Raw genomic sequence first — 23,863 nt, 5'->3', positions numbered from 1 at the left:
GATCTCTGGGCTTGTAAATTTCATAGAAGCGATCTACCAAGGTGATAGTAAGAATTTTGATTCATGGCAAAGTCCTACTTTACTCTTGCTGACTGGGAAAAACTATAGAAGGAAACAAATATTGTGTCAATGATAACGTATTCAAATGGCCACTGAAACTGAGTGCTTTTCAAGCAGAAACTTTGTTCTGTGAATTTAGACATTAATCTTTATATCCTACACAGATGCATATCAATCAGTCAACAAATATTTGTTAAGGGCTTTATATGTTCTAGGCACTGTGCTAAGTACTGGATATACAAAGAAAGGCAAAACTGCCATTCCTCACATTCTAATGGGAGTGACAACATACAAATTTCCATCTACATACATACAAGATAAATTTGGTGTAAATTGATGATGACCTCAAAAGGATGATAATAATATAGAAAGGGTGTGCGTGTGTATGTGTGTGTCTGTGTATCTATGTGTACCATTTAGAAAGAGCTCTTGCAGAATATTGGGTATGAATTGATTCTTGAAGTATATTAGTGAAACCAGGAGACAAGGGTGAGGAGGGAAAACATTCAAGTGATGGAGGGAAATCAGATGGTCCCTTGGCTTATGAATAATGTAAGTTGGAACTAAAAAGGTGATACTAAAGATTCCGAGTCATGGGAAAGGCATATATTGTTGTTAGAAGAGATTACCAAGAATATTATAAAAAAGAATTAATTCATTCCCAAAGGTGAGTTTCATAGAATGGACCCTAAAAGGTGATACTATGGATAAGAGTTATATGTACATATACATATACATGTTTCTTTATAGCATCTAGCAACATAGATTAAATTTTCATTAAATGTTTAAAATTTTTGTTCTTCTAAATATTTTTTTTACAAGGAAGCACATATTAAGAGAAGATTTAGATATTTGGATGCCTCCAACCCAAATGACTTGGATGAATGACATTTTCAGGTACTAAAAGAATCGATAGAAATGATGTAAATTTCAATTGTATCTGAAGGATCATAGAACTTGGAAGAAAAAAACTAAGGACTGACAAAGGAAAAGTGTTCTTTCAAATCTAATGGGAAATAAAGAGCAGAACTATTATAAATATTAATGTTGTCTCGACATCAATGAACAACAAAATTCAAGAACATATCATTAAATGAGTTAGTAAAGAACATCTATATAAGGAAGAAATTATCAGAAAGGATTTATATAATTTCATCAGAAATAGTTCAATTCAAAATGGATGAATTATAGAAACAAGAATTTTTTTAATCTATTGTATTTCAGTACACACTGAAATAATGAGAATTAGAAAACCAAAATGCACAATAGACAACAATGCAAGTAACAGCTTATAAAATGGTCTAAAATGTTCAACAGATCCTAGTCCTTTCTTATGTCTTTTACTTCATCAGTGATAGTGGTAGAATAGTAGTAAATGTGTTGGGGAGTTCTGAGAATATTCAAAAACATTAATTTTACATAGTCTTCAGATCACATATAACCTTTAGTTTGATTTTAAGTACCTAGTGTTCAATTTTAGTTTAGAAACTATTGAGATGGGACACTAATGAATGAATCAAACTGTATTCACAATGAAATCTCTATTAAAATTCAAATCAGTTTAATACCACTTAATAAACATTTATTAAGTAGCTATTGGGGTCAAACAATATGCTGCATCCTGAGGACAGAAGTAGAAAAGAGAGAGACTCTACACTCAAGGAGCTTACAATCAAATGAAAGAAGACAACATTCCCCACTCTCCCCTTGATTGGAGGGCTGCAAGATGGAGCACAAAAGTCTTCCTGGCAGCTCCATTGTTATACTTGGCTTCAACTCTGCCTCTGTATCAGTTGCCCCCAAGGTTTTCTATAGCAAAATCCAGGAATGCTGCATTCCAAGAAGGAATGAATGTAAGTATAAGGGAGCAAAACAAAACAAAAAACAAGGGACAACAATGACAACAATTCTTTTGTAAATATGGTCGTAGAAAATAGTGTAAAAAGGCCAAGTATGTATAGAATAATCAGAATTATTGTGCCTATATATTATGAAAATTTTCATGAAGAGAATCTGAAGATGTTATATATTGGGAAATCATAAAAAATGAAATTGATTCTGTCTGAGAAGGCAGGAAATGACCAGGTATAGAGACAGTCATCATTTCAGAATCAGCTGTATATGTGCAGTCACATCATCAACTGATTTAAGCAATAGTCAAAATAAATATGAAATCAGAGGGGAAAAGATAAAGATGAGAAGACATTGTGTGTGATTATAGCAACTCATATCTGAACTGTTTAATCAAGCTGTTGACTCTGAAAACTGGGAAGTGAAGGAAATTAAAAAGCAATGATTCTCCTTATCAGCAGTTCTTACAGAAATTTAACTGACATAAAATGCTTGCTAAGATGAAGACTCCAAAGAAGTCCAGAAACTCTATCAATTGGGAAAAAATCCTTTACTTGAGCTGTGACACACAGAAAAATCAATGTCAAGGACTGTGATAGTTTACAGGATTAAAAAAAACAACTTATGAATGAAATGGAAGGTTTGTTGTTGAATTGTCACATATGAAAATGAAGGAGTCAGAGAAAACTTCTCTATATGGCATTTGTATAGGAAAGTAGAAAGAGAAAGGCAATAAACATGAAGGAAATATCTTAGCCTGCTCTACACCTCAGTCTTGATGTAGGACATAAGGACATGGCAACAGCACTTAAAAAATAAAGGTGGAAAGCTGTGTAACCATGCTAATCCCCTACTCAAGTAACTTCAGTCACTACCAACTGCTTCTAAGAAAGGAAATAAAATCCTTCACAATCCAACCTATCATTCCAGAGTGATCTTATATTGCACCTCCTTGCCCACTCTATCCTGATGATTTTTAGATATAATTATCCAGTCCATGCCTCTTTTCTCATTTCTATTCTTACCATTTCAACTGCCTATTGAACATCTCAAGCTTAGTCTACGAGAGACATCTTAAATTCATACATGTTCAAAATTAAAAGGGAGATACATGGCACAGTAAAGTGCTTGGAGTGGAGTCAAGAAGACCTGAGTACAAATCTAGCCTCAGACACTTACTAGCTTTGTGATCCTTGGCAAGACACTTAACCTGTTTGCCTCAGTTTCCTAATCTGCAAAATGAACTGGAGAAGGGAAAGGAAAACCAGTACAATGTCTTCCAAGAAAATCCCAAATGGGGTCATGAAGAATCAGATACAACTGAAAGAACTGAACAACAATGAAATCAAAATTGAATTCATTATCTTTCTCCTCTTCCTAGGTCTCATCCATGACAAGCAAAGTAGGATCTTTTGCTGTTTTTGTTTTAGATGGAATCTTTTCTTTTGATTGAATCTTGCCTTTATCAACCAAGAGTCTTTACTAGGATTCAAGTACAGAAATAAGAGTTTCTTTAACTAGAAACAGTATATGTATTTGTATTGTTAATTATATTAATGTGATTAAAAAAGTTCTTACCCACCCATTAATAGGTCTGGGAAGATTTGTAGAACCACACTTTTTGTTAATGAAGCACTGGATCTGAAGGGCATCCTCTGGCTCTAAAAAGTGTATAAAGATGCTGAGGTGAGGTTTTACTTTGGAGCTTACTGATTAGAAGTGTTTGCTTAGCCAGTCAAGACTATGGGTAGCAGCTAAGGAGCACCTCAGCTTTGAAAACCTAGACGGTGGTGCTTCTCTCTCTGGAAACTATGTATGTATGTAACGGTCAGGCAGTTGGATCTGTCTGTTGATCTATGATGTATGTATTGCTTATGTCAACAGTTGGAAGCCATGTCTGTTGATTATCATTTCTTGGTATTTTCTCTAAAGTTCAAGGCGCTGATTTTTTCCCTGCACTAAATGAAAGATATTTGTGCTTGATTAAAGTGATTGTTGACCCCTCAAAAGCTGCCTTTTCTTTTAGAAATGCAGATCTGAGAGCCTGTGATAGCAGACTCCTCACTTTGTATGTCATGGGGTGGGGGGGGGGAGGCCTTGCTTTTGCATCATCTGTTTCTAAATTTCAGAACTGTGGAGGATGCCACCATCCTCCCAATCACCCAGGCCCATCCTCAACTCTTTACTCTCTCGCCTCACACATCCGATCTTCTGTCATGTCATTTTCTTTCTACTTTTATAACATTTCATGCATGTGCAACTTCTTACCTCCAATACTGCAACCACACTCTCATAACTTTGTGCCTAGACATTTACAATAGGTTGCTTGGTCTCCTTTCCTCAAACCTTTCTCTACTATATTCTACCCTCCACTCAACTATCAAATTGATCTTTGTAAAGTAAAAATGTGACCATGTCCTCACTCTCTCTTTCAATATGCTCCAATTGCTCCTTATTTCTTCCATGATCAAATATCAAATACTCAGTTTGACAAGGAAAGTCCTTCACAACCTTTCCCCCATATCCTACATTTTAGCATTACAATATACTCCCTCCCAACCTACTTCATCAACAATAAACTACTCACTATTCCTTCTACAACACACTCCATCAACATAATTCTTACTTCTACAAATTTTCTCCTCTTCTCCACCTTCTGTCTTCTCTGACTTCTTTGAAGTATCAATTAAATCTCATCTTCTAAAAAGATTCTATTCCTCATCCTTTTTCTTCTATTTTTATTATCTCTAATGTATTATCTATCTATCTATCTATCTATCTATCTATCTATCTATCTATCTATCTATCTATGTACTGTCTTCCCTATTTGAATGTGAGATCGTTAAGAATGAGGTTTTTATTAAATTTCTTATTATCTATTTGCTAAGTAATATTTTTTGCCTTTCATTCAGTCCCTAGTACTTAGTACAATAGCTGACATATAATATACTATTAATAAGTAATTATTTTAATTCACTCAACTTATTGTATTTCTTGCTCATTTTTTAGTCCAGTGTTAATTTCGAATTTTTGATAGGAAAAGGTGTTTATGAATTTGTTGATCTATCTCCGTTTAGTCAGTCAGCATGGTTGGAAGCTCTCAGTGTTGTTTGTAAGTTGTGATACTGTTGCCCTTCATCTTTTGTTTTCAGAGTGATATCTTGACTTGTGAATGAATTAGATTTAATTGAGTTGCACAAAGTTATTGGCCTCACTCTCCCTGAGTCAGTGAAGTCCAGTGGCAATATCAAAGTCAAGATAACTGGTGGTAGCCTGGGATCCAGTGGATGACCTTGGCACCTTTGATGTCTGCAAAAGTTCTAAGCACTCCACAGAGATATCTTCAGCCACCTTGTAGCATTGTAGCAAATTGTTCTCATCCTCCCATTATGGCCAGGGAAGTCTTTGGATGCTATACTGAGATCCCCCAAACCACCAATGGGTCTAAGGCCTGTTGATTACATTCCACCTCTTTTAGCCCACTTGTTGAAATGGTTTTACTGGTTTATGGCTGTTGAATTTGCTAAAGCTTCTTGGAGTCAGAGGTAAAAATTGCATGACAGTTGGACACCAAAGGTGAATGAGCAGCCTTGAAAGGGCCTTGTGAAAACCTCATAGCAATGGTGCGACTCCTATCTGAATATCACATACACCCTAAAATGTGGCAATCTGAACTGCATAGAGGACCAGATATGATTTGGCTATGTGAAATGGAACTAAAAAAAACACATGCTTTTCTGAGTGTAGTTTCTCACTGAATGCAGTGTCAGATTGCATTTGGCTATGCCTGGTGGTGTACACCTAGAGCCCTGGATGGTGGTATGGCTAAACCTGATCAGTGGCTTCAATTTAGGAGTTCTAAAATGTAGTAGGATTAAAAATACTTGATTGTCCACACCATCTGGCATCGATATGATGAGTCTTGGAGAGTGAAGGGCTACTAAGATGTCTAAGGTATGAAGAAATGGCCCAGGCTAGAAAACCAGAGCAAGCATGAATGCTGATCATAATTGTAATGCTTATTTAACTTGGGCAACATAAAAAGATCCCATCTCAAAAACAAATAATCACAAAAATGACACCATAAACATTCTTTTCTCCCATTTTACTGTTGAATCATTTTTCACTTGTGGTCCACTAAATCTGTCTGATCTTTTTTACATGAAAGTCATATCACCACTTCTCTCCTTCTTTATCTTATACAGACTTTTCTTTTAACTGAAAAGACTTTGTATCTTCTAAATTCCTTCTTGTTAAATTTGCCCCCTAGGCTTTGAGGTATGTGTTTTTAATCCTAACTCCATCATACAGCATTATAATCACTCTTTAACTTTGTCTCATATGCATATTTGGCAAGCCTGAGAAAGTACTCTGCCATTATTTTTTTTCAGTGTGAATGGAAGGATGCTAAATTTATGGCCTTTTTTAACAGCTGTAGAACTAACTACCACATGAACTGTCATATAATTTATTGTGCACTAAAGAGAATATGCAATGCAACTATGTCTAAAATCCATGGATGGGTATGTGTGTGTACACACACACACACACACACACACACAAACACACATACATTTGAATATATATACATATATATATATATATATATATATTCATGAACTAAAGACTGTGTGTGTGTTTGTGTGTGTGTTTAATGCAATCAAGGTCTTTCCCACACAAATATTAAAAAGTAAAAAGGTCTGTGACTACAGAGATAAGTTTATTCAGTTGCCCATTGATATTTACCAAGGGAGGACAAAGGAAAAATACATATGTGTCTGAATATATTCATCAGAGTCATGAAGGATGTCTTGGTCTGGGTCCAAATGGAAGAAAGATTCATGAGACTTTCCAAGTATTCCTATTCATTGATGATATTGTGATGATTATAATATCAAGCCTATAATCACTATAAAGTCTCATTTTGTGTGAAATTCATAATTTTAAAAGATTGTTTTAATAATCTATACTTTTTAAAAAATGGTTGAAAGAAGCATATTGCCCAGATTATAACATACAGCTGGATGAACAGCATGCTGGTTTGATAGAAAGATACAGAGATCTGGAGACAGAGGAGCTAGGTTTGATTTCCCAATTTTGCAAGTTACTGGCTATATGCTAACTAGCTTGTTGGCTAAGTCAATTAAATTTCTTTAGAACCTGATTATTTCATCCTTATAATGAAGGGTGAATTTTTTATGTTTCAAATTCTATAAAGCATAATATATTCATACCTGAAAATATGAATATATGTGTATTTGTGTAAAAATCAGTAACATAATAAACTAGCATTTATTAAACATCTATTGTATGTTGAGCATTATGCTAGAGTACAGGGATAGAAACAAATATTAAATAAAAAAGAAACAATTCCTGCCTAAGGAGATCATATTCTACTGTGGTATTCTACTACTCTATTATATTCTAAATCAAGCCAGCAAACATTTGTTAAGCACTTATTAGGAGCCAGAAAATGTGCTAAGCAAGGCTAATAACTCTTGAATCAATACAAAAGAAAGGGTACTCTAAAGGAACTTACATCCTAAAGGGTGAAGACTTAACATAAGGAGAAAGGAAAGGGACCCTCACCTGCCCAGGGGCATGGTAGAGAAAGAAATCCAGAAAGCCAGGAATAGGGCTCAAATAGGAAAAAAGACTACACGTAATTGACATGGAGGCTCTTCCTTAAAACAGTAGTTCTGTGAGGAAATGATTAATTGGAATAAGAAAACTGGGTGGGGGAGGAAGGGGCTGGAGTGATTTTTTCAGACTGAGAAGGTTGCAAAGGATGGGGAATCTTAAAGGATGAGAAGGATGCTGAAACATGGTGGTGAAGGAGCTTTCCAGCATTAAAAGGCTGTTGGGAAAAAGTGGATAAAGAAGTTTGGAAAGTCAGGACTAGTCATAAAAGAGAAACAAAAAAAAATATTCATTGCTTAACCCCATTTCATACCAGGATGCCCGATGTCATACCCAGTAAAACTCTTAATCCTGGAAGATCACTTCAGTCATGGAATTCACACTTCAGACAATGATGTCTCCTCCCAGAACCTCCATTTAAGGTGAGCTCCAATCTCAACCCTCTTTTCATTTCTCCTCAGGCTACAATTTGGACTTGTAATGAATATTTTCTTCCCCCATTCCCAAAACTTTTGTGCTTCTTTTAATGTAATATCTTCCTCAGTTAGGGCAAGGGTGAACTTTTGATCATCTTGCATCTTCATCCTTCATAGATCATGGTGTTTCAAAGTGTGTAACAGGATAGAAATCAATGCTTCAATGAATGCAGAAGCTAATCAATGAGAATCCCCTCTTCTAGTGACACAGTATACAGTCCTTTCAGTTGTCATCATGTGCCCTTTTAGTCTACATCTTTTTATAAATCTTTCACAGAATATATTATTAAAAGCTTTAGAGACTTTCCCCTAGGTATTTTAATACATACAGCCCTCAGGTGGCAAGAGTATCTCACATGACTATGCCACTATTTTTTTTTTCTGATCATACATTTCATAGATGATTAACCTTACACAACTGCTTACAAATCATTTATAATAAACCATGCCCTACTTACACCTGATACTTAGCTCCCCATTGCTTTTTGGGTTACTGGAAATTTATATTTAGATTTTTCAGAGAATGCTGGGGCTCTCAACGGGGAAGTTATTCATGTTAAGAAATGAGTTTTGCAATAATGAATTGCTAAGATCATTGAAAGAATGATGATTTCCTAAACGATGTTTCCTAAATACAATCCAAAAACCAGACGGAGAACCAGGAAGACCTGTGTCTTAGACATGTCTCAGATAAACACTAGCAGCATGGTCATGAGCAAGTCTGTTAATCTCTCAGTGATTCAAACAAGACTAAGTTAAAGATACATTCCTGATCTATTTCCACATTGAGACTTTGCTCCATTGAGATCACAAGTCTGGACAAAAGACAAAACAAAAATCAACAGCAAACACCTTCCTACCCCTAGGCTTCTCTACCTATCAGACAGAGTTGTTGTGAGGAAAATGTGATGTGAGATATATAGACATAGATATAGATATAGATATAGATATAGATATAGATATATTCATCATTTTCCTTGTTTTGCAAACTAAAATGTTTATGAAATATTTTGTATGCATTCCCAGAAAGATGGACAGACTACCAAATATGCGCTGTGCTTTCAGTGTTTTCATCAGCTATGTAAAAGACTTATTTTTCACTCATCATCATTCAGACTATTTTTCCCCTCTAAGCATGAATGGGGTGGGGAAGAAAGGGAAGGCTAATTTAAGCATTTCCTGTCATTTAGAAAAAGGAATTCGAGATAATATAGACTTGTCACTGTGGCTCCATGGCAACTTTATTGGTTATTATAGGTGGCTGAGCTGTCTGGTTCAATGTTCCGGCTCAAATCTGGACTATTAACTTATAGAAAGTCTCCGACCCCAGATTTACCCCTTTGATAAGGACTTTTCCTTTATATTAGGAGATGGAGGAGACAGCTTTAATTCAAAAAAGGAGAAAGAAAGAAAGAAAACCTCTCAAAAGCTTTCTTTGCCTTCATCTCCAGTCCTGAGAAAATCCATAGGGGAGTACTTTGAAGGAAGCTGAGCTCAATGGGAATGTAGATGTTCTCTGAGAGAAAGATGTGGGGTTAGAATAGGTTTCTCCTATAGCAATCAAATATTGAAAAAAAATTATCTAATGGGATTTTCTTATTAACAATTAAAATCTGCCAGGTCAAATTTCAAACTTTTCAGATGTTTTTAGGCTCTCTGTCTCTCTCTGTCTCTGTCTCTGTCTCTGTCTCTCTCTGTCTCTCTCTGTCTCTCTTCCTCTCTGTCTCTCTGTCTCTCTTTCTCCCTCTCTCTGTCTGTCTCTCTGTCTCCCTCTCTCTGTCTGTCTGTCTGTCTGTCTGTCTCTCTGTCTCTCTGTCTCTCTGTCTCTCTCTCTCTCTGTTTCTCTTCTATTAAAAGATCCTTGAGGGCAGAGACTATTTCAATTTAATTTTCCATCCCTAAGGCTTGCCATCATGCCTCACACATAGTAACACTGATTACATTGATGTTAATTTAATGATTGATTTTCAACAATTTTGGATGACCTATATTGAAACAGGCTACCGCTAGTGATAGGAATTTTCCCCATCTGGAGGTCTTCAAGCAGAGGTTATATAACAACTTAACAAAACCACTTATCAAATGTGTTACGGTGAGAATTCTTTTTTTCAGATATATATGTATATATATATATATATATATATATATATATATATATATATATATATATATATATATATATATATATATATATATATATATATATATATGTAAGACTATATGGCTACTTAAGTCCCTTTTAGTTCTAAAATTCATGATTTTGGGACGCTGAATGCTTTTAGTATTCTATAAATTTCTCACTGTAAGGCAAGAACCCCTTTGGCCCTATTAATTAAAGATCTGGCCAACTGTCCAATAGATTCTACAATGTCAAAGTGAATTCCTTTTAGTTTTTTTCCGTATTTTTTTCTTTTCTAAATGCACTCCAGGTTACCTGACTTTAGATCGATTCATGGACTTTGTACTAAAATGGTATTAAAGGATGCTAAATTGAAATAAGTTCAAACCACATCTTGTGCTAAAAGGGGGGTGGAGAGGGAAAAAAATCTGTAATAGTTTTTCCTGAATATACCCCTTCCCCTGACCACAGAAGTCATGATAATGTCTTTGCCCTCTATAGTTTTAGGCCAGACCATGGAGGGATTTTCAGCAGAGGGGAGAAGAAGGATAAGAAAAGAATGGTGAATCAGTAAATGAGCCACCATGGAAAAATCACCACACTTTTTGAAAGCTGAAGAAGTAAAGTGAAATCTTCAAAACTTCAAGTTTCTATCCTCTTTCTCTCTATCTCCATTCCAAAACATTGGCCAAAGGTTGAAAGTGTCATCACGTTTTTGTAAAATAGTTTCTGGCTTGGAGAGGATTCTGAGGGAAGGCTTTTTTTTTTTTTTTTTTTTTTTTTACGTGACAGGCTTCATACAAACATATCATTAGAGTTACTTCTTAGAAGAGAGGATTAAATGAAATTTTTAAAACTTGAAGAGATACAAGAGATTATATGTTTCTATTCCTCATTTTGTGGTTTAGACAACTGAGCTGTGAGGCTAAAGGACTTTCCCTAATTCAGTGGACTTTTTGGTGACAGAGCAATCATTAGAATATCTCTGCTTCCCAAGCTTCTCTGGTTGCTACACTTTAAAGAGAAAGGGGTGCAGCATCCATCTGAAGCAATGCTCCCTTTTCACCCAATGCTAGCTACACAAAAGGCCATCACAAATGGCAAAAAGTGAATAAACATAATGACCTAAGCAGAGAGCAAATGAAAATCAAAGAAATTACACAAATTAAAGGAAGTCATTCAATATAAAGCTTAAGTGAGCTCTCTGAGAGGGAGCAAGTTATATGGGTTGAATTGAGAGTTTTTCTGATCTCATCCCAAATAGAAATTCCCCAAAGCCTATAGGAATATATCCTGGAAATTGGACCTATTGGGGAGCAAATTTCTGCTTACTTGCCTGTCTTCCAATGTTTGTTTTCTACCTTTCTGGTTTTATCACTAGAGAGCATCTCTAATCACATTTGTGCCCTCTCCAAGTAGGAAGCATGAGATGATACCACATAGGGAACTGATATCCAAGGAGGGATACTTTGATACAGAAATTCACAAGGATGGTGACTGAGTTCATAAGGGAGTAAACTGATATTCCCTTAGATCAGTTATTTCACATAATTGTGCCTCAGTTTCTTCCTTCGTTAAATGAATGGTTCAGCTTAATGCTGGTTTTCTTCTGCTGCGGTCTTTATTAGAAATTCAGATATCTTGCAAATTTGAAAGTCTCAAGAGCCTAAGTAACAACTCCTTTGTGATTTCTTCTAACTCAGTCATTTATTCATTTTAAAAAAAGAAAATTAAATCATTAATCAAATTAGTCAAAAAATATATATTAAGCTTCTATGGGCTATCATGCACTGTGATAGGGGATACAAAGGTAAAAAGAAATGTAGCCCTTGGCTTAAAGGAGTTACATTTTGTTATTATAAAACAACACGTATACAAAGACATATTATACATACATATAGATATAGATACAGATACCTATCTATATCTATACATATCTATATGTGTGTATCTGTGTGAATATTTCAAGGGAGGGAAAAATTAACACTGAGGGGGATCATGAAAGACCTAGTAAAGGTATTGGTACATAAGCTAAGATTTTCAAAAAAGATAGGATGTCTATGAGGCTTAGATGAAGAGGCAGTTTCAGCCAATATGGGCCAGACCACCTGTCTGCCTACCTCTACAAAGGTAGAGAGATCAAAGGAGAACTGTCTTAGATAAAGAATTATAAGTAAGGCACTTTGAGTGGAACAGAGTATATAAAGTGAATAATGAAAGGCTGTAAAGATCTGATGAATCTAGACCGTATTTTTTAATATTTTACTTTTGTTAACTATATTTAAAAATAATTTCACCATTTATTTATTAAAATATTGAGTTCAAAATTCTTTACAGCATTCATATCCCCCCCCCCTCTTGAGAATGCAAGCAATGTGATATGGGTTACACATGTGTTATCATGCAAAATGCTTTTCCATGTTAAGCATATTGTGGAAAAAACACAGAAAAATCCCAGAAAAATAAAGTAAAGTAAAATATTCTTCTATAGGCATTCAGACTCCATCAGTTCTTTCATTAGAGGGGGATAGCATTTTTCATCACAAGTCCTTTGGAATTGTTTTAGATCATTATATTGCAGAGAATAGTTAGTCATTCACACTTGACCATATTACAATGTTGCTGTTACTGTGTATAGTGTTCTCTTGGTTCTGCTCACATCACTTTGCATCAGTTCATGTAGGTCTCCCCAGGTTTTTCAGAAACCATCTGCTCATCATTTCTGGGGGCACAAAAATATTCCACCACATTCATACATAATAATGCTTTCAGTCATTCCCTAATTAATGGATATCTACTCAAATTCCACTTCTTTGCCCTTACAAAAAAGTGGTCCTATACATATATTTGTACATATAAGTCATTTTTCCATTGTCTTTAATCTCTGTAGGATATAGGTCTAGTGCTGGTATTGCTGAGACATGGTGTATACACAGTTTTGTAGCCCTTTTCATAGTTAAAAATTGCTCTCTAGAATGATTGAATCAGTTCACAACTTCACCAACAATGCATTAGTGTTCCAACTTTTCCATATTTGCTCCAACATTTGTTACTTTCTTTTTTTGTTATATTTTGAGCAATTCTGTAATATTTCTGTTGTATTAGCCAAAGGCATACGATAGAACCTCAGTTTTTTTTTTTTAACTTGCAATTCTCTAATCAATAGTGGTTTCGTGTTTTTTTTTAATATCATTATAGATAACTTTGATTTCTTCATCTGAAAAATGCCTGTTCTTATCCTTTGATCATTTATCAATTAGAGAATGACTTGTATTCCCATAAATTTGATTCATTTCACTATAAATTTGAGAAAAGAGTCCTTTATGTAGAAACTTGCAGTAAAAATTTCCCCCAATTTTCTCCTTTCATCCTAATTTTGTCTACATTGGTTTTGTTTTTTTTCATTTAGAGTAATCAAAACTAACCACTTTGTATCTCATAATACACTATCTCTTATATGATCACAAATTCTTGCCTTTTCCTTTGATCTGAAAGGTAAACTATCCCTTGCTCCCCCAATTTACCTACAGAGTTACATTTTATGCCTAAATCATGTCCCCATTTTGATGTTATCTTGATATACAATGTGAGAAGATGGTATATAATTAGTTTCTCCCAAACTATTTTACAGTTTTCCCATCAGTTTTTGTCAAATAGTGATTTCTTTTCCAAAAAGCTTGAATATAGCATTTATCAAATGCTAGATCTCTGTATTAATTTAGTACTGTATGTTATGTACATAATCTATTCCATTGTTCTACCATGGTATTTCTTAGCTAGAAATTCATTGATTTCCTAATATTGAACTAGCCCTATATTCTTGGTATAAATTTCCCTTGACCATGATATATGATCTTTATGTTATATAATTGTAGTCTCCTTGTTAATATTTTATTGTAAAAAAAATTAAATCAATATTTTTTAAGGAAATTGGTGTATAGATTTCTTTTTTCTGTTTTTACTCTTCCTGATTTAGGCATCAACATAATATTTGTGTCATAGAAGGAATTTTGTAAGACTCCTTCTTTGTCTAATTTTCCCATTTAAAAATAATCTAGTAATGGAATTAATATTTTTTTAAATGTTTGATGGAATTTACTTGTGAATCCATTTTGTTTTGGTGATTTTCTTTTAGGGAGATCATTGATGGCTTGTCCATTCCCACCAATCCTCCAAGATAGAGATGTTTAAGTGTTCTCTTTCCTTCTCTGTTAATCAAGGAACTTAAATATATATATATATATATACATATATATATACACATATATGTATATATATATACACACACATATATGTATATATACATATATACGTATATATTACAATATACATTATATATAATACAAATATATTATATTATATGTTTACAATGTATTTGCAATATATTATATATATATTTGTAAATATCCATCCATTTCACTTAAATTGTTAGATTTATTGACACATAATTGTATAAAATAGGGTTTAACAATAGCTTTAATTTCATGTTTATTGGAGGCAAATTCAACTATTTAATTTTTGATGCTGGTAATTGTTCCTCTTTCTTTTAAAAATCAAATTAATTAATGCTTTATCTATTTTATTGTTTTTTTCATAAAACCAGATCCTTATTTTATTACTTATTACTTTTATTACTTTATTACTTATATGGTTTTATTATTTTCAATTTTACTAATATCTTTTTTGATTTTTCAGAATACCATTTTAATGATTAATTGGGGAATTTAATTGCTTTTTCCTGTTTTTTTAAGTTGCATACCTAATTCATTCATTTATTATTTTTTCTCTATTGTTTTTGATGTAAGCATTTAGAAACATACAATTTCCCCTAAGTATAGTTTGGTATGTAATCTCATTGTTGTCATTCTCTTTAGTGAAATAATCAATTGTTTCTATGATTTGTTCATTGACTCACTCATTCTTTAGGATTAGATTATTTATTTCCAGTCAATTTTAATTTATGTTTTCTGGTCCTTTATTGAATGTATTTTCATTTCCTTATAATCTGAAAATGAGATATTTAATAATTCTGCTTTTTTATATTAGTATGTAAACTTTTCATGTCCTGAGACATTGTTGATTTTTGTGTAGGTGTCATATATCACTGAGAAAAAGTATATACCTTTATATCCCCTTACAATTCTCTCCAGAGATCTATCACCTCTAATTTGTCTAAAATTCTATTCACTTCACTGAATTCTTTCTTGATTATTTTTGACTAGATTTATCTAATTCTAAGAGGGGAAAATTACTATTAGTAAAGTTTTACAGTACATTTCCATCTGTTACTCTATTCACTTTTCCTTTAAGACTTCTGACACAATATAATTTGGCACATAAATATTCAGTATTGCTATTATTTCATCGAATTATATTTCTATCTCTATAGATATAGATATTTTAAAAACTATGTTGTTTACTTATGCTCCTTCTAATGGCTTAATAGGCATTACTATTATCATCTTGCCATGTTAGAACATAAACAGTTCAACTTTATTGATTTCCTTGCGATTTCTTCTTCACTTTTTATGCTTCTCAATTCTTGTATTTGAATTACCTTTTTTATGCTTTTCTTGAATCCTGTATTTGATGTTTAAATTTTCTGTTCAGTTCTGACCATTCCATCACAAATCATTAAAAGTTCTCTATTTCATTACATATCCATTCCCCCCCATAAGGACTGTACTTAGTTTTTCTGAGTAGGTGGTTCTTGGTTGTAATCCTAGTTCCTTTGCCCCTTTGGATATCATGTTCCAAACTCTCAGATACTTTAACATAGGAGCTACTAAATTTCATTTTCTTGACTGGCTCTGTGACCTTTCAGTTGTATCTTGCTGGTTGCTTGCAATATTTTCTCCTTGACCTGGGAGCTCTGTAATTTGACTTGAATATTCCTAGGGTTTTTCTTTGGGGGATTCCTTCCAGAATATGATTAGTGAATTCTAATTTATCATGATGTCTAAGACATCAAGGTAGTTGTCTTTGATAATTTCTTGAGATATAATGTATTGGTTGTTGTTGTTATTGTTTTTTAATGATCCTCCCATTCAGATAGTACAGTAATACTTAAATAATCTTTCCTCAAATGTATTTTCGAGGTCAGTTGTTTTTCCAATGAGATATTTCACAATTTCTTCTATGTTTTCTATCTTTGATGTTGTGTTCCTGTATTTTGATGTGTCATAGAGTCATTACCTTCCATTTGCCCAACTGTAACTTTTAAGCAATTATTTTCTTCAGTAAGCTTTGTATTCCATTTTCTATTTGTGCAATTCTCCTTTTTAAAGGAGTCCTCTTCAGTGTATGTTGTTCCTCCTTTACCATTTAATCTATTCTGTTTTTCACAGTTTTTTTCATTGAATTTTTGTATGTCCTTCTTTTAATCTGTTGTCTCTTTTCTCATGTTTATCTTGCATCACTTTCATTTATTTTTCCATTTTTCCTCTATCTCTCTTATTTGATTTTTTAAATGTGCTGCTATTTTCAAAGGTACTTCTTGTGGTCTGTAAGTTTTCAATTTGTCCAAGGTGGTATGATCTAAGAAAGTTGTGATCACTGCTCTTTTGGCCTGTGCTATGCCCTGTGAGCAACCATAAGCTCTCTTTCCTAGGCTGGAACAGTGATCAGATTCCCAACTTTTGTTAATTCTCCCTCTCACCCTGGAACTGACACACAGGACTGTATAAGAGCAACTGAAGGAAGTCCTGTTCATAGTTCCAGCAGTGTCCCCTGTAATTTTCTTCTGAGCAATTATACAACTTCCTTACCATCTGTGGGCTGAATACTGGTGAAGCTACTGCTGCCTACCCAGCCACCCCTAACACCTACTGCTGGCTTTCTGGGGTGCAGCCTAGACTGGTGTGTGCTCTACTCTCAACTCAGTGAGACAAATCTTTCCTGCCAACCTTCTAAGTTGTTTTGGGTTAGAAAATTGCTTCATCCTGTTGCTTTGTTGGGTATGCTGCTCCAGAATTCATTTTCAGGTATTATTTTAATTTTGTTTGGAAGAGGATTTGGGAGATCTTGGGAGACTTTCTGCCTTTACTCAGTGATATTGACTGCACCCCCCTCCCCAACAATGTAAGGTTTTTTTAAGCTTCTGAGGAGTTTGTATTTCATCTGAGAAGCATTTGGGGGAATATCGGAACTGTCTAAGCCAAGGAATGACATCAAACCTGTATTTTAGGAAAAGACTTTTTGCACATATCAGGGGAATGGATTGCAGAGGAGAGAGACCTGAGGCAAGGAGAGTGATGAAGGGACTGTATACACCACAGATAAAGGCCAGAACTAAGGTCATGACTGTTTCAGTAAAGCAAAGGAAAAAATGTTTGCAAGAAATGTTGCAGAACTAGAATTTCTATTTTGTATGTAAAGTATATTTTTATTAAAATAATACATTATCTTAGGGACAAACAAAAAACAGCCTAATCCTCTGTTTTACTCCAAGCTAAAATATTATCTCACTCCTCATGCTTTAAAAAATGGTTAAATGAGTGAGCTACTCCTTCCTATTACATGCATATAGTGCTACTGCTACATTTCTATTGTGTATCTCTCATCTGCCTCTCTTTCTCCACTTGCACATTTATGACCATAGTTGATGCTCTTGTTGGTTTTCACCTGGAGAAATGAAACAAGCTCCTCCTTAGGCACCCTTCAATTAGTCGATGTCATCTATAATGTCTCCTCCACATGGTTGAACAAATAAACTTACTAACGAAAGTGTAAGGAGTTCTGAACCTTTTGTGATCAAAAGTTTAGTGGATAACAACTTTCTTATCAGATATAATGGGATCATCATCGTCATCATCATCATGAGTTTCTTCTCTGCTTTCTTTTTTGTTCTTTCCTTCTTTTATTCTTTCTTTCTTCCCCCTTTCCCTCTCATTCTCTTCCTCCTCCTCCTTTTTCTCCTTTTGCTTCTCCTCTTTCTATGATTTCATCACTGAGGTATTGATTGTAGAAGTATAAAGAATTGGCCTCTTTCTGTCAATGCATAGAGTCCATCTATTCAATTCAATTTCTTAGAAAGGTACCTGAGAGTACCTATAGATGAATGGACTTTCCCAGTGTCTGATAAGTGAATATGTGATAGAAGCAGGACCTTCACCCAGATTTTCCCACCACCAAAGCCATGTTGAAATTCACTACACTGTACTCTCAAAATTTTCCCTATGACATTAGCAATCTGCCTTTATAACCTTGTTTTACCTTATATCTTTTTTCCCACTCCAGGTTAATGGATGGGATATTTTGAAATTCTCCAAACTCTGTGTGGTACATCAGACCATCTTGCATCCATGTAGGTAGATCCCATAAGTGAAATATACTCACAACTCACTTTGAGAATTATTTTCAACCTTTGACTTTCAGATTTGGAGATAGCTTCTTGAATTCTTGTCAGATTTTACATTAACAGAGCTGCCTTCCTTCTTAAATTGTCCCAGATGCCATTTCCATTTCTTTTCTTTGTTCTCATCCCTTCTGGAATATTTAACTGTGTACATGCACTTTAAACCAATCTATCTTGTAAAGACTACATTATGAGAGCAGAGACTATGTATATTTACCCATTGTATTGCTAGCATCTGTCTTGGATGGATACTACAAATGCAACAATGAGCTTCACCTAAAATTGAATAGAAAGAGGACAGTATGAGGAACTCATTGACAATCAATTTCTTTTCATGACAAGAAGTTACTTGCAGAAATAAAGGCTCTACTTCTAATGCCGATATTTTTCTGGTGATGTTGAATGGATTAGGATGCTACAATAATGCAGTTTAAGAACAACTTAAATTAATGATCACCCAAAGGACAATGAAGAGATATAGTAAATGTGAGAAGGTTAAAGTGCATTACCAAAGAGGAAGTACCAGGGAGAAGTTGTATTAAGGATATTACCAAAGGAGCATATTATTAGATGTGTGTAGGAGAACTCAGGCAGTACAGAAAGAAGGTGGGATGATTGTATAGTGAGAATAAAGGAAAACTGATATACAGCTCATCAATTTCAATGGTGCCCGTGCCAAGTCAAGATAAATAGAAAGACACACAAACTCTCCCAGCATGCGGATTATGGGAGAACTCCTACAATGGATTTATGGTAATACATGGATAAAAGCTATACCTTATGAACAGGTATAGATAGTTTATAACCCACATTATAATGAACATTACTTGAATTTATAAAGATTTTTTATCCCAAATAACTTCCTATATGCTGACTCAATTTTTACAACTCCCATGTGAAATAGAAATAAATGCTATTATTATCTGTAGTTTATAGATGAGGAAACTGAGTATAGGAGAGCAGGGTTGTCAAAAGTCACTTAGCCAGTAAGTGTAGTAAGTGGGCTTTAAATTTATGTCTTTTTAAAACCAAATCTATCACTCTGTTCTCTGCACCCCTGGAAGAAATGAATGAACATATCAATAAGATTCACAATCTCATAAAATACTGAAATATCTTTAGACTCCAACATAGTCCTTTTCACATTTATTTTTACTTCTCACTTCTTTCTTGTGTCTTTCCGTCTTCCCTTTCCTTCCTTTTTCTTCCTTCTTTTATTCTTTCCTTTATTTCTTTCCTTTTCTCTTTCTTTGCTAATGTCCTTTCTTTCTCTTTCCTTCTTTCTTTCCTTCATTCCTCTCCTCTCTCTCTCTCTCTCTCTCTCTCTCTCTCTCTCTCTCTCTCTCTCTCTCTCTCTCTCTCTCTCTCTCTCTCTCTCTCTCCCTACAGACCTACTTATATAAGGAACTTCTGTATCATAAGGAGATTTTATCTGGGAATGTAGAGATTTTTTCACCTTAAAAGCTATAAACTTTGAGAATTTCTTGGGGCACTGGAAGTGTAAATGATTTACTTAGGATGACATGGCCAGTATGTGTTTTAGGCAGCTTTGGAATTCAAATCTCCGTGACTCTGAGATTGACTCAGTAACCCCAATTTCATGTTGTCATTTGCATAGGAGTCACTCATCATTTCCTGCATTAAATTTATCAGAGTAGAAATGAGTGAGAAAGATATTTAACTTTTCAGATAGGGAAAATCTGCCCTTTTCTTTTAAAAACAAAAAGCGATTAAAGAGATGATTTATTTAGGCAGATACATTTTACTATTCAACAGAAGATAAGTTTGATGCTAAATGAGGAGGATTAGAGCAAGTTTGGGTAAGATATACTATTCTACAAGAGAAGGTCAAGCACCAGGAAAGAAAGATGTTGATGGTTTCAATCTTCTGCCAAGCTCTCATTTCCAGGAGGATGAACCACAACAGTTTACTCCTTCTTAAGATTGCTGTAGTTTCATACCCAGATTGTCTTAAACAAAAATAGAGCCATTTTCAAGCTCTTGTAGTTGGTGGAATTATTATAGTATTTCCAGTAATTGCTTTAACTCATTTAAATTTACCATACAGACATCATGGAATACAGCGATGCATTTTTTTTTGAATAAAGTAGTGGCATACCACCAATAATTTGTGACTTCACCTGAATAAAATATTCTTTTTTAGCATGTGTCATAATTAGGAAGAGACAACCCTTGTACTTAATTTGTAGAGTCTTGTAGCAACCATTTCATATATGTGGTCTCCTAAAATAGTTTTTTAATTGGAAAGATATTTTACAAATTTAATATCTCCACATCTCAATTCATAATTAACTTGAAAATGGGAGTCCATATGGCAGATGAGCAACATTTAATAAAAATAGCTGACTAGCTTGCCAGCAACTGTGATGTTGAAGTGGAAGGATTTGCACATTACATAATTCATGATTTTTTGGGGGAAATGTAGGGTTGTTCAAGGAATTTTTTTGAGTTTAGATTCTAACCAATGTATACCAAGGTTCTGGTAATGAATAATGCAGACAACAGGTATCCTGCATGAACTTCAGAACATACAAAACCACTACCTCTCTGAAATATCTCATTAGAAATTTTTTTTTAAAAATGATAATTATTAAAGGTATCAAGTACATTGATGAAGAAACCAAACTAACAGGTATTTTTCCCATTCACAACTAATCTGCTAAAAATTAATGTTTACATTCTTTTAGTTTCTCAAGAGGTCAGTAAACTGAATGCTAATTAAAATGATCCTTCCCCCTATCCTTCATTTTCTTACGAAGTGATAAAATATTTTATCGTGACGCAGACTCTCAAGACAATGATACTTTGCTGAAAATAATATTAACAGTGAAAGGAATAGAGAGCATGCCTAGGAAAGACACAATGTGCCCACCTCATTATACCACCGTTTCCAAAAGGAGGATGGCTGTGGCTAGTCATGTCAGCACTTCTGTAGCTCTCTCAGTTGTTTATTATAACTGAGCTATACAGACTCACTTCACATTCCAAATTACTCTTAAGATTTCAGAAAATACACTTCTTAAATAATTATGTCTTTAGAAACTGGAAAATATGAACCAGTCTTGCTCCTTTTTAATAATTTAGTGCTTGGCATTTTGGACTTAAAAAAACAAAATTGTTTTCCAAAGCTTCTGAAATACCTAAACTATTCATAAAATTATGGTTAAATATTAAGAGGAAAAAAATGACTTCAGTGTAGTCAATTCAACATTCTTGGTCTTCTTAATGACCCAATTATATTACCATATGGTTCTCAATTACTAGATGAGACTTTGAGGAAAAAATATATACAAATTTCAAAATAATTTCTCTAAGGACATTTTGGTTGTCTATTACAGACAGCCACTACCTTCTGAAATACACATTCACAAAGATGGGAAATCAAAGAATCAATAGAAAAGGAGAGAGATGCCAGTTCAAAAACTTCCACTCTACCCTGAAGAGGGCTCCACATTCATTAAAGTTGAATTCATCCATGAAGCCATGAACTCCTTTGTGTGAGTATTCCAAGGAGGGGAATGGAAAGAATGTTGGATATCTGGGTACAATACCAGCTCTGACATGTAATAGTTGTGTGACCTTGTACTAGTACCTTAACCTATTTGGTCCTCAGTTTCTTTATAGGTAAAAAGTCAAAGTTCGTCTCGAAGACCTCAAAGTTCCTCTGTGAATCAACATCTATTATTCTATGATCCCTTCAACCCTGCAGATAGCATTCCTTCCATATCTTCTCAACTTGTGTTAAAAAAACCTCCTTAAAGGAACCCCCAAAAGGATACTTTTCTGGGCTGACACAGACATATGGATGTCCATCTTTATTCCCTGGACAGGCACATTTCCTTTGAAAGTTATATACGTATTTGGTAATGAGTGTTATGGCATTTCTTGTGAACAAGTTCTTATTGGTAAAATGCGTGAGACTTTCTTAGGACATTTTCCTTTGTGTTATCTCCGATTTTCATCCTTCTGAGTCCATTATTTTTTAAAAGAGAACATTACTACAAAAATATGTATTAATATAAGCAATTTCTCATGGGGATTATCTTGTATTCATAGGGAAAAGTTCACAATTTTCCAAATGGGATTTTCCATTTACTATCTTCCCTACCTCACTCTTCCGATTTTACACCCAGATCACAGACAATCCATAGTTTATCCAATGTACTTTACTAAAATGGGATAAGTAATTGCCGTTATGTCACAGGCTGGGCAAAATTCCTTTATTCGTCACTTTTTTTTTTATTATGAATAGCTTAGCCAATTTCTTTTGAGTAAATATAGGTTTTGTTATATTGTGTCTGTTCCAATTTATTATTCATTGTAATTATTAAAATGTCATCTATGAATCAGAACACTTTGAACACCACTGAAGCTATAGTCAACTCCTCCATTTGGATTTTTGGACTTTCCATAGGATCTATTTTAAGATGCTGGATAACAAATTAAGAGAACAAAACACCATATTTTATCACTTAAATGATACTGAATCAATTAATCTATGCTAAAAACAAGTCATTGGTCAAAGTTGCTATATAATTTTAATATGTACTGATAAGAGACATCTTACTTATATAGCACTTTCAAGGTTCCACTTTGTATTTCTAAACTAAATATCATTTTGGAATCAACAAACAATAAATGCTTCCTTTACTCATATACTTCTTTGTGAGAATATATTCTGTAACTGAAAGCTACCTACAAAAGTAAGCTTGTTAATTTCTCAGGATTCTTGTTTTTTAATTGAAGATACCTTGAATCTTTATTTAGATCACTCTCATATATGATTTATAGATATAAAAAGTTTGGCATCATATGATTAGAAAATGGAAATATATGTTCTCAGCATTAGTAAATATGTATGTATATGTGTATGTATACTTACAAACATATACAAGTATGTACACATTGCCATATGTATTATGAAACCATAAATAATTATATAACCATTATACATAGAAATAGAAAGAGGCACATCAATGGGTATATGCACATATACATATATACATATATGACTTTTAACTATCATCTAAGTATTGTGTAGGTAACTATTATATATTCACATATTCATATATGTGTGTATAAACATGTACATATAGGAATACTGATGTACAAACATACACACATATACCTTCTTAAACTCAAGTTGAAGGTCACGCTAAGATTTTCTTCACTTTATTCTCCCTTCTTACAGTTCTTGGGCCACAAACTCAAGGCAAATGAAGGACCTGATCAAGTTTTAGACTGTTATCTGTTGCATGTTCTTCCCTGTATAATCAGAGTAGTGAATCATTCTGAACATTCACTGCCAGTGACAGATAGAAAGCATTGATTTTCACTGAC

At 34.0% G+C, this 23,863-nt stretch overlaps 1 long non-coding RNA gene across 1 annotated transcript in view; it reads left to right on the top strand.

Moving 5' to 3' along the window:
- Nucleotides 1-23,863, top strand: part of LOC140524204 (uncharacterized) — a 75,978-nt gene that overhangs the window by 36,251 nt on the left and 15,864 nt on the right. Inside the window, exons 2-3 of the long non-coding RNA XR_011973602.1 lie at nucleotides 7,868-7,973; nucleotides 21,862-22,020. This is a non-coding gene — a long non-coding RNA (uncharacterized lncRNA). The remainder of the gene's footprint in view (nucleotides 1-7,867; nucleotides 7,974-21,861; nucleotides 22,021-23,863) is intronic.

This window comes from Notamacropus eugenii, chromosome 2, assembly GCF_028372415.1.
Source record: "Notamacropus eugenii isolate mMacEug1 chromosome 2, mMacEug1.pri_v2, whole genome shotgun sequence".
Taxonomy (NCBI): domain Eukaryota; kingdom Metazoa; phylum Chordata; class Mammalia; order Diprotodontia; family Macropodidae; genus Notamacropus; species Notamacropus eugenii.
Note: the sequence above shows the minus strand (reverse complement) of the source record. Positions and strands in the feature narration are given on the sequence as shown.